The 11572-nt window shown below is 37.6% G+C and overlaps 1 long non-coding RNA gene across 1 annotated transcript; it reads left to right on the top strand.

Annotated features, from left to right (window-relative positions):
• Positions 1-1108: 1108 nt before the first annotated feature.
• LOC119843223 lies at positions 1109-11172 on the top strand. The gene is made up of 3 exons (XR_005288895.2): positions 1109-1155; positions 6359-6408; positions 6741-11172. It is a non-coding gene; the product is annotated as an uncharacterized LOC119843223 (long non-coding RNA).
• The last annotated feature ends 400 nt before the right edge of the window (positions 11173-11572 follow it).

Here is an 11572-nt window from a genome sequence, read left to right as displayed (position 1 = left end):
TCAACTGGAAATTAATTTTCCTAAAAAATAATTGGACGTGTGCTGTGTTGTTTTAGTGAAAAGTGGTACATGTATTGGTCATGGTTGGAATACTCAAAGCTTGAAGCAAGAGGGCTGTTGGAAGTTACAGAATCATCCAAATTCTTGTTCTTAGGAATTATGAAAACAATTTTGAAAGTTTTTGCTCCTGTGAACAATGACCTTCAAAAGGAACTAATGCACCTTGCTAAAGGAATTGAATTGAATACTGTTGCTTGTGAAGAACTTCAACAAGAGAGAGATGTTTGAAGGTTTTTTCTCAGATATTCTTTCCAAGCACCCTGTTTTGAAAGATCCATGTGATGAAGTACCAATATTAAGATGGGCCACCAAAAGAGCCAAGGTATTGCCCCCGAATTTCAAGATTCTATAGTCATTGAGCACTTACCAGGATCCCAAAGTGTAAATGAACATCTGTGGTCCCAGATTTACCATGAATTGATTGATAAAACCAGTAGTGAATTGCAAAGGAGATTTCCTGAGACGAACTCTAAATTACACACAAACTCATCGCAATCTATTCCACCAGCTCTTCAGACTTCTTGAAATCAGTGTGCACATTTTGGCTTGCTTGGACTAGATATCTAGAAAGTGAAAGTTGAAATGGCTGTATTTAAACCACTAACATATAAGAGAAATTTCAAAGAATCTGAAGTTGTTCTAGGTGCTTTTAAGGAATTAAATGAGACTTTCCCATGTATTTTTGAAATGTGTATAGTGGTCTTATTATTTGGAGCATTGACTGCAGCTTGTGAGAATTCCTTTTCTTGTTTGAAAAGAATTTTGTCAGACTGAAGGACGAGCATGACCCATGAAAGAAAGAGAGAGCTAATTCTCCTGTCATATGAAAGTGATTTAACTTCAGAACTGAACCTGGATATCTTTGCAGAAGAATTCAGACATTAGCCAAGAAGACTTTAATTTTAGTTTTGTGAACAGTCTTTATGTTACAGCTATACTTTAGCTCTTTATACTTTATATTTCTGAATCTTTGAATTTTTTTAAATGCTTGAATATTTGTTATACTGAACAATCACATAAATATGTATCTTATTTTTTCTTATTTCAGAAAAATGAAGTTTAAAAAAAGGCTTCTGACTGAGACTGCATTTTTCAGTGAGTACATAAACTTGTCATGTAGTCTGCCTCCCCTCCCACTCTCCCCATCCTTACTCCCTGTGTCATTGTCTTAGCTATGGAGCTGGAGCAACATGGCTAATGTATTTTTCAGTTTGCCAGATAAACTGGAAAAAAAATCTGGCTCGATTTGAACCAAAAACACATTTTTTCATTACATTGATAAGCTTGAAAAAAATATTTCAAATCAGCTGATATGTTTTGAGTCAACTCAAAATATTTTATTTTTCGGGGAGGAGTTGGATTTGTTTTGAGGCCATCAAAATGTTTTGTTTGAATCAAAATTGTGTGTGTGTTGTTTCGATTCAGTTTTTTCAGACGTCTTTCACCCTTTTTGTTTTTTTTTAATTTGCCATAGCTGAAACTGAAATGCTGTTGTGAGTCAAAAAGTAGAAACAAAATATTTTGACCTTTTTTTAAATGAAACATTTAAAAATGGTCAAGATGAAACATTTCAATTCTTTTAGGAAAAAAGTACCAGCTGAAACTGTGTTGAGCTAATTTGACAAATAGTTCTGGGGCCTAATAAATGCATTTTTAGGCAAAAAGCAATTTGTCAAAAAAAAAAATTACCTCAGCACTTACAATATATCCTACCCGCCAGAGTTCTGATTAATTAAAGTTTTGTAAAGCACTCTGAGATTCTCATCTTAATGATGCTATAGAAGTGTAGATGGTGATTTTTAAAGAAGTTTGCTTGTGTGGGTAATAGAGGATTTGACCAGTGCTTAATTTGCAATAACGGAGGTGCTGGGGCTCAAGCAATTTTTTTACGTTCATAACTGATGCAGCAAGCCCAGAAGTGCTGGGGCTATGAACTGCCAAGTTTATAGGTGCCGGGGCTCAGCCCTCGCACAAATTAAGTACTGGATTTGACCCTTTAATCCCAACATAAAAACGTGCTCATCATAGGCTCAAGTGTGCCTTATAGGTCATAGGGTGAAGCAGTGCGGAGTGGCACCATTCAAAAGGGAGCTCTGGAATGCCCAGAATGTAGATTGGGTAGAGTTTTAGCTCTGTCTCCTGTGAGGTGTTCTGTGTCCTGGGCAATTAGGTAGGGAGTTCAGAGTGCTTCCTAGCACAAAGGCCATACATTTTCCCTGACTGTTATGTGGGCCCTACAATTGCAAGGAGAGCTTCCACCATCCACCTGTCTACACATATCAGGCCCAGTCAAGCCCCAGACTAGCTGCAGAATGTACTACTATTCCCTTCAACATGGCGTAATCAATGTCAGTAACACATTTCATTTGATTTTAATACACATTTTAAAATGAAATTAGCCATATAACAATTCATTTTTCACACAAATAGTTTTTCACTGGACAAAGATGAAGCTTAGTACTTTTCATTAACATATTTTGTTAATGAGTTCATTATAATTAGTAAAACTGCTATTTAAAATAACTGCAAATAAAATAGGAATTTACTGCGTAATGGGAAAGTTTAGAATGATGTGACACCATGCTTATGTATTTTGTATCATAACATTTAATTGAACATTAAAAATGTATTACACTTGACAGACACAAAATAAACTCTGGAGAATAAACACACCAAGGGGGGGGTGTGTGTGTGTGTGTGTGTGTGTGTGTGTGTGAAGTATGGCTCAACAATTTTTTTTAACTTAGTAATAGACAGGAAAGATTGCTTTAGTCACATAATTTCCTTTGCTAAGCCTTGAGGCCTGTTCTACATTTAAAACATAGATTAACATTGCTACGTTGCTCAGAGGGGTAGAAAATTCACACCCCTGAGCATCACAGTTAAGCCAACCTAACTACTGGTGTAGACTTGGCTAGGTCAACAAAATAATTCTTCTGTTGACCTCGCTACCACTGCTTGGGGAAGTGGATTTCCTACATCAATGAAAAAACTCCTCCTGTCAATACTGGAAGCATCTACACTATGGCACTAACAGGGGCATTGCTACAATGCCGCAGCTGTACTGCTGTACCACCTATAGTGTAGACATGGACTTAAGCCTCTTTCTTGTAAAGTCTTAGGACTTCTCTCCCCTAGAAATTTGTACCACTTTAACTATACTGTTGCGATAGTTAAAGCTGTACAATCTCTTTGCAGTTATATCAGTACTGTATTAAGGTGCTTTATACCAGTGTAGCTATTTCCATATGGAAAGGGAATAACTACATCGGTATAAGGGCCCTTTATTCTGATATAACTGTGTCCATGCTAGGACTTGCACCACTATAATTATATTGGTAAAATATCATACCACTAAGTGACATAGTTATATTGGTGTGTAATTTTTATAGTGTAGACCAACCATCATGCATGTGCTTAATTCCAAACATGTGGCAACATGTTGGTTTGTTTATTTCAGGTAATATTTATTTTAATTCATTCACTCACATTTCTTTTTCAGCCATTGGTGTAATATCATGTGTATTTTGGTTGATAGGAGGCTACTCCAAAGACTGGTTTACACTGAAAAATTACAACGGCACACTTATATCTCTCGGGATGTGAAAAATCCACACTCCTGGGAGTCATTTTTAAGCTGACCTAAACCCTGATATATACAGTGCTAGGTTGACAGAAGAATTCTTCCATCAACTGCCTCTTGTGGAGGTGGATTATCTACAGCAATGGGACAACCCTCCTCTTGCTGTAGTGAAAGTCTACACTGAAGCATTACAGAGGTGTAGCTGCAGTGCAGAAGATGCGCTGCTGTAGGATTTTGAGTGTAGACCTACCCCAAGTGAAGCATCAGATTTTGATCTTTGCTACTTTGGCCTTTGTGACTTCTCTCCTGTGAACTTCAAATTTTTTTATTGCTGGAGCAAAGAGCATCAATGTAACAAATTAGAGTTATAGCTTATTTGCCCATTCATCACTTAAGCACTTTATAAAGCTCGATGTGCATAAGTGAAAGGTGACTTTTTATACCCTTACTCTGTATTAAACAGCCACCCTTCACAAAGGCCATAAAAAGTGGAGTTCCAATAGTAACCATTATTAAAAATTTAATTCCATATTATAAGTAATTAAGTACTGTATTTCACTTTTTGAGCAATTTTAAATTGATTTAAAGAAAAAAGCCCAAGAAAAGGAGTTGACTTTCAAAAATTCTGCTTCCTAAGAACTGGAAAAAGTCTCAGTGATTATAGACTCTTCTCTCAAAATATGAAAGGTTGGGAACTACAATTGGTTTCAATAAATGCTGAGCTATATTTTTGTGTAAATATTCCATCCAGTGAGATTTGGCACCTGCTTTCCTTGTCAAGAAGAAATTGTTTGTAGGGGCCAGAAGGAGGCTAAGCCTTGGAATAACTTGTTATACTGTCAAAAATTTCAACGGAGTCATCTCATATTTGAAATAACAAATGTTGTTTGTTATATTTATTTTTAAAAAAAGCCTTTTCTCTGAGACCACTGGGTGCTCTATAAACAGCTGCTTCAAAGGAGAGTGACAGGCACTCTTATTTGAACAAGAAATATGAAAGATCTTAATGCCTTCAGACATTGTTGGGTCCTTAGCTCATAAATGTTTCTGATTCCTACTCATTGCTTTCAGCAGGGCTGAGTCATTTCAAGCAAAATGATAGGGAAAAAAGAGACCATTTTTTTTACTTTCTGTTGAGTTGTATCCTTCACTCATGATTTCTATTTCATGTGACTAGCACAGCCTTGATCCCACAAAAAGATCTATGTAGATTGGGATGCTGTACCTGAGCAGAGCCCCACTGATTTCACTGTGGCCCTGGGTGGGCATAGTAACTCTCCCACATGAATCTAATTGCAGGATTGGTGTCTGTGTTGTTAGCAAAATCTTCATTTGTGCAGATATGATTGTATTGAATCTGTAAGAAGTCTCCCTAGCAGATGACATAAAATCAGAAAACGCTTATCAGATTCCACTCTGAGTTTTACAGAAGAGATTCTCTTTCCCCCCATTTTATATTCCAGACTGTGGAACCACAATGCACAAGGAATGCATTTTTTATGGAAAACAAAATGTTTAAAGTGTATCGTTCTTAACTTTTTGACCCATGGGATTATACAGAGTCTTACATCTTTAACAGGCAAACCTTAAATTCACCTCTTCTTTCTTGTCAGTCAAAAGAAAAGATGCTTTTTAAACTGATAAAGCAGCTAACCTAGGAAAAGCTATGTCTCCAAGAAATCAAAATGTTTGGGATACTGAGGTAGTTTTAAACTACTGTACTTAACCTCTCTGAGTAATGTTAGCTGCTCATTAAGAGATGGTTGCATAGCTTGGACTTCAAAGGGGTCTCAATTGTTCATGACTGGGATTGATGAGCCTGATTAACTAGAAATCCCATAGGTGGTGAGATGTGCTGCCGTAAAACTTCAGTCATCTCAGTCTCTATTTAGTGACAGACCTTTGCTGCACATCTCTGTATATTTTTTGTCTCTTCCTGTTCGGAGACTTTTTCTCATGGATAGTCTTCTAGGGCAAAAATAAATGTTTAATACCTCGTCTTGCACTTTAAGGTCAGTTTCCCCAAACATTATTGATCCCTGAGTATGGCTTACAGCAGGAATTCGGATATTCAGACATTTAGACCTATAAGCCAAATTCTGCCTAACTTTAACTCCAGGAAACCATATTGGACCAAGTTCTATTCTTAGCTACATCCATGCAAAATTGGAGTAACTGAGAATAGAACCTGTCCTGATGTTCTCTTTATCCAGGAAGTTTCCTTCTTATTTTGTGTCTGTCACTTTACTCTTAGACTTTTGTGTCTGTCACTTTATTCTTAGACTGTCTCCATTGGTTCAAAACTGTCTTTTCTTGTCTGTTTCTCATGGTAAGTTATTAGGAGAATGTTTTGCAAACTGAACACTTTGCACTAAGGATGAATGTTCAACTGCTGCCAAATTTGCAATTTAAAAAAAATCTGAACATTGCTATTGAGAAAACTTATTTCATGATACCAAGGAGAACTCTTGCAGCAATTGCCCTTTTAGTGTAAGGAAAGCCCATCTCCTAGCATCAATCAAATGTATAAACAATAATATCTGAGAGAGCTATTACTGTATAAAATGTCATACTGTGTTAAGCAGCGTAGTTGTAGCTATGTTGTTCCCTGAAGAAGAGCTCTATGTGGCTCAAAAGCTTGTCTCTCTCACCAAAAGAATATGGCCAATACATGATATTACCTCATCCACCTTGTCTTTCTATACTGTTTTACAGACATGCCTGAAATATGAGGCACATTGCTGAAGAGGAAATGAGAAGTGGTGGTAAAACGGAATAATATTTTTTTCTTTGGGTTTGTTATGATTTGTTTTGGTGAAAATATGGGTATAATTTATCTGCCTCATTCTCTCTTTCTAAATGTGGAACTTTGAGGATACACACAGCTAAGAGTCCAGGAACTTCATGTATCCTGTGCACACAGTTAGGGTCCAGATTTTCATGAACAACAAGCAATAGAATTTGCATGTGCAAAAAGTTCTGGACATGTAGATAACAAAGAGATGTGTTTTAGAAAATTATAATAGACAATATGATCACAAGCTTTATTAATAAATCATTAGTGTGATTCACCATTTCTTCCTTCCTCTCTCTGTAGGTGTTTGCATAAAATGTAACTGAATTTTGGACTCATAATGAAACACTTAAGGTCCCTTTCGTTGCTCATACTAAATTAACACTGAAGTCAATGGGGAATTTGAGTGGACAATAAATGAGGGATTGTGCCTCAATTTTGAATGTTGTTACTGACAAGAGGAGACAAAAAGATGAACTAATATATTAGAAATATAATAATTGATTTTTATTTAAAAATAATCTAATTTATTTTGTTAGTGATTACAGAAGAACTTAACTGAAGATTGTACTTTTCTAAATAACTCTCATACTAACTTATCATCATTGTGGTTCATGCTGCCCATTTTATATAATGTAGCCTCAAAACACTTGCTCACATCATTAATTAACTTGTAATCATTTAGCGTTCCACTTAGTTTGCACTGTGGCTCCAAGAAACTCAGGAGAAGTCATGCCAAATGATTTCAGAAGAGCCAAAGTGAAACACAGCCGAAACTTATCTGGCTAATCTAAGCACCAAACTGAATGGACTAATAACAGGGGTGATGGAAATACAGCTTAAGGTGGAATGAATCCAGGAAGAAATGAAGTCCAGCAGATCTAAACAAAAGATGAAAGACTTCCTAAAGGCAATGAAGCTAAAAAAGGATCAAGCCAAAAAAACAATTTGCAGATCATTGAGTAAGCAATGACGAAGCTACCACACAAAGCCTGGCAAAAGGGGAACTGTGTGATTCTTTTGAAGAAAGTGAAAAGTAGAGCAGAAGGAAAGAGAGTCAGTGGAGGTCCTCTGTTCATAATGAACTACTGTAGCAGGCAGCTGTACTTGAGACTACATTGGGACTCATCAACAACGATACTGGGATGAGAAATGTTAATTACAATTGAATAGCCTCCTGGTTTGGCAGAAATCCTGGGACAAAGTGGTGGCACTCGGGTTGCAGCTGCAATATTTTATACAATCCCTGATATAAAAACACAGTTGTGCCCTCATTTTCATATAGTGTTTACAGAGGAAGTGGAAATGGATTTGTTTCTTTGAGATAGAATCCCAAGTTTTTATTGTGACTTTAGTAGTAGGTTGATGGTCACGGAAACTGGCTTATATTTCTTTGCATCCAAATCCATTTCTGTAACGTTACTCCCAGACAAACTAACTGCTCATCAGGCACCCAGTGATTCTCTTTGTGCCCTTTAAATAAAAGGAAATATAGTAATTATCATGCTGGAAACCTGGCAGATACCAGTGAATCTGTGGATTTACTAGAGCAAATTTATTACAATCTGGAATTTGTTAATAGCCTCTAGGAGGTGATTATGCACTCAGTGAGCAAGCTTAACACCAGTGAGCCAGAAACCTGGGGCCATGCATGTGCCTTAGGTCTCAACTGAAACAGGGTTTCCATAGTGACTCACTCAAGTACTTGGAAGGGGACCAGATAGCCACCATATTTTCCATATGTATTGTACTGTTCAGTGGCTTTCAGTAGACTTTGCACAGGATGCGATGGAACATTTATCTTGCAGAATTTGAATATGTGTTGCAAATGCCTGTAGAAATGTCATCTGTGACCTCATTTATTTAGTGTCTGCTACTCAGAGTGAAGGAGGGGCAGTAGTAGTCAGTTTTGAGGATCAGCCACTATGTTGCAAGGCAATGCATATTGACAGATCCAGGCAGAAATAAATGTTGAACAAAGAGCTGAGCAGTGCCAGGCTGAGCTTAAGTGATCCTTAGCTTCCTATAGGACCCACTCTTTCCCCTGAGTATTCCTTCTCCTCCCCACCCAAAGTTCCCAATAAGTGTGTTGGCCTATGAAGCACTGGACCCTCTCACACTAAAAAGTTTTTGTGTCAATGCCCTGTAGGTTGATTTAAGCCCTTTTCTCACTTGGTTTATTCACGAGGGGCCTCCAATCAGGCCATTTTCAGTGGAAGGTTCAGTTGTGGAATTTGCTTCCTACTTTGGTTTCTCAGAACCCAAATCCATTGACTTTCAGGTCATGTTACAAGGCTCCTTTGTTCCACCAGGCTTTTCCTGGGTGAGTGGCAGAGAAGATGAGTGGAGGTGAGAGGAGAGCTGTGTGTTTGCAAGAGGTGAGATCAAGGTATTTGGGACAGTTTACTATTTATTGCTTTTGGACAAAGGTCTACTTTTTTCATTCTAATACGTGTTTATGGGCTTAGAGTGCTGAATCAATACAATTTTAAAAATCAAAATAAATAAAAATGTAAGTAAATAAACTCACGTAGTGCTGTTACTAGAATTCCACACTAATGGCAAGATCTGAGCAGAGAGAAATGTTCACAGAATTAATGAGCACATTTCAGCTGAGCTCTGGTGCCCCACAACTTTCCCCTATGTGTTTGTCCCTCATCTCCTGCCTCAGTCTCCTCAAGAATAAATACAGCGCAGCAGATTGAGAGCATTAGGGTAACAGGCAAATAGACAATTTCACAGGAACTACATTACAATAGTACAACCAATCTAATTAATTTATGCATGGTAAAATCAGAAGTACACAAAAGTTACCAAGAGTTGCATTTACTTGGTTATGCAGTTCTCATAAAGTCACCAATTGCATCCATATTATGTCCCCACTAAAGTCAGTGGAGTTGCATCAATTTTAATTTGATCTAGCATTTAACTCGATATGTTTTGTAGTATTCTTTATTGATTCTTGAGAAGTGCCAGCCAACTGTTCCACATACAGCCACCCATCTAGTTGTCAGAAAGGACAGTTTTGTCTTTTTTTCTGCCATCCACTTCAGCTTTTCTATGCCAGCAATTATAATAGGCATATAATGCTGTATCAAAGAATCTCTTAGACAAATACTGCCAGATCTGCCTTTTGCTTTATGGAGCAGTATTATATCCAGTTCCGGGATCATTAACTCTAACTTACCAGTTGGAAGAGTGACACAGAAAAAATGGGATGGGCTCAGTTGTTGCTGAGGAGGCCGGTAAGTCTGTTGCCATACTAGTGGAGTTGATGTCTAGAAACGATGGACAGAGTTAGACACCAATGGGGTGGAAGACAATGAAGGAATCCAATCCATTTCCACCAATCTGATCCTCCAGTTGTAATTGTACTAACTAGCAGCAATGTTTGCGCCTGCTAGCCACACTTGCCTTTTTTTCTTGCATGTATGGAGAGTCCATTTTGGTGTTCATTATGTCCTTAGTTTCCCAGAAGTTCCACGATATAGAATTCCATTTTCTCCTGTAAGAGAGTTACTCAGTTAAAACCTAGTCCTCACCAGTCATTATTGCTGCCTGGAAACCACAGCCACAGAGAGTTACAGATGAAATCTTTCCAGATGTACCTTCCAACAGCTTGTGTGCTTAGAAAATGTGAGAAGAAACAACATTAGACAATCTGTGTAAGAAAGTTTGTAACTGTGCATTATGGGTGAAATACACCCAGTGGTTATGACTAGCACAGGGTCTAAGCAACATTTTAGTCCAATTTAAGTGGTGCATAGGTCCTTTGCTGGCCCTCTGCTCAAAATTAAATTTCAGCCCATTGGCATGACAGAGTATACTGTACTATATGGGTGACATGTCTATAACAACATAGTGAGTGCATTCCCCCAACCTCTGATTGTATCTTCATTTCCTAAAGGCTTGTCCTTATCCTGAAGAGAGTAGTGCTAATGCTAAATCTAAAATGAGAAAACTAGTTTCATTACAGAATGGTTGTCAGAATTTTATCATTGGCTTTTGTTTTTTGTGTACATTATCTTGGTCATTCTCTTGCATCTGTTACTTTTCTGAGTTGTTCAGTCTTGGATCTGAACAGCACAGTTATGCTGGGTCTGTTTTCATTTTGGTTCACTTAGTGGCAGGTCCCCACTCTCTTGCCCTCTTTTACATACCGTTTGGCCAAAAGAGGTTATATCATTAAAGATGCTTTTTATACTGTTAACTTGCTTATTCTTTATAATCTTTAAGATCCCTTCTTTGGACTTTAGATTTATTTAGGAACTTGAGTTAAGTTTCTTCGTCCACTGTACATTCCCACTGAACTGGCTGGAATTTGCTTCCATTCAGACTAACCTGAAAAATGTATCTTTTTAGCTTGCGCTTTGAACTTAACAGTTTCACTTTAAGGCTCTTGGCTCTTATTTTATTTCAAGCACTCTGGGTTACAGTGCATGGTGACAAGTTACAATGAAATATGTATAGTCTGTGGGATTTTCAGGATATCATGGAAAGACTGCATGTTGGCTAAAGATGAATAAATAGTAGTTGGCAAGTATGCTACCTGGGAGCTTTCTAATGCCTGTCAGTTACATGGTAAAAATGTGTGTTTGTAATGTTTGAACTGCAGGTTTTTCATGGGATTGATGCTATGCATGGCCACACAGCTGTTCACAGTAAAAAAAAAAAAAAAAAAAAAAAAAAAAGGGGGGGGGGGTTACTTTGTAATAAATTAGGAGGATGTTACCGTCTTCAGAGAGGTGTTCAATCAAACATGTTTCATATAGCTGATAAAGCAACATATATGATACAGAATAGCCATATGGGTTTCTTTTCCTGAAGAGGGACAATGAAGATAGCAGACCTATACAACTATTAACTAGGTATGGTACAAACACATAGTAAGAGACACCCCCTACCCCATAGGGCTTACAATCTAAAAAAGGGGCTCACCCACCGCTGTACCAGGAACAAACATGACCCAAAATACCACTGACAGCTCAGTCTTCATGTTCTTATTCATGTTCATGTTCTTATTATTTGTTCAGTTAAAACAGTTATTGATTTGGGAGGTTAGCCCAAGTAAGGATTTCAAAACCAAAATCCTATTGTCTAGGTCAGGGATTGGCAACCTTTGGCATGCGGCTCAT

Source organism: Dermochelys coriacea, chromosome 1 (genome assembly GCF_009764565.3).
Source record: "Dermochelys coriacea isolate rDerCor1 chromosome 1, rDerCor1.pri.v4, whole genome shotgun sequence".
NCBI lineage: Eukaryota > Metazoa > Chordata > Testudines > Dermochelyidae > Dermochelys > Dermochelys coriacea.
Note: the sequence above shows the minus strand (reverse complement) of the source record. Positions and strands in the feature narration are given on the sequence as shown.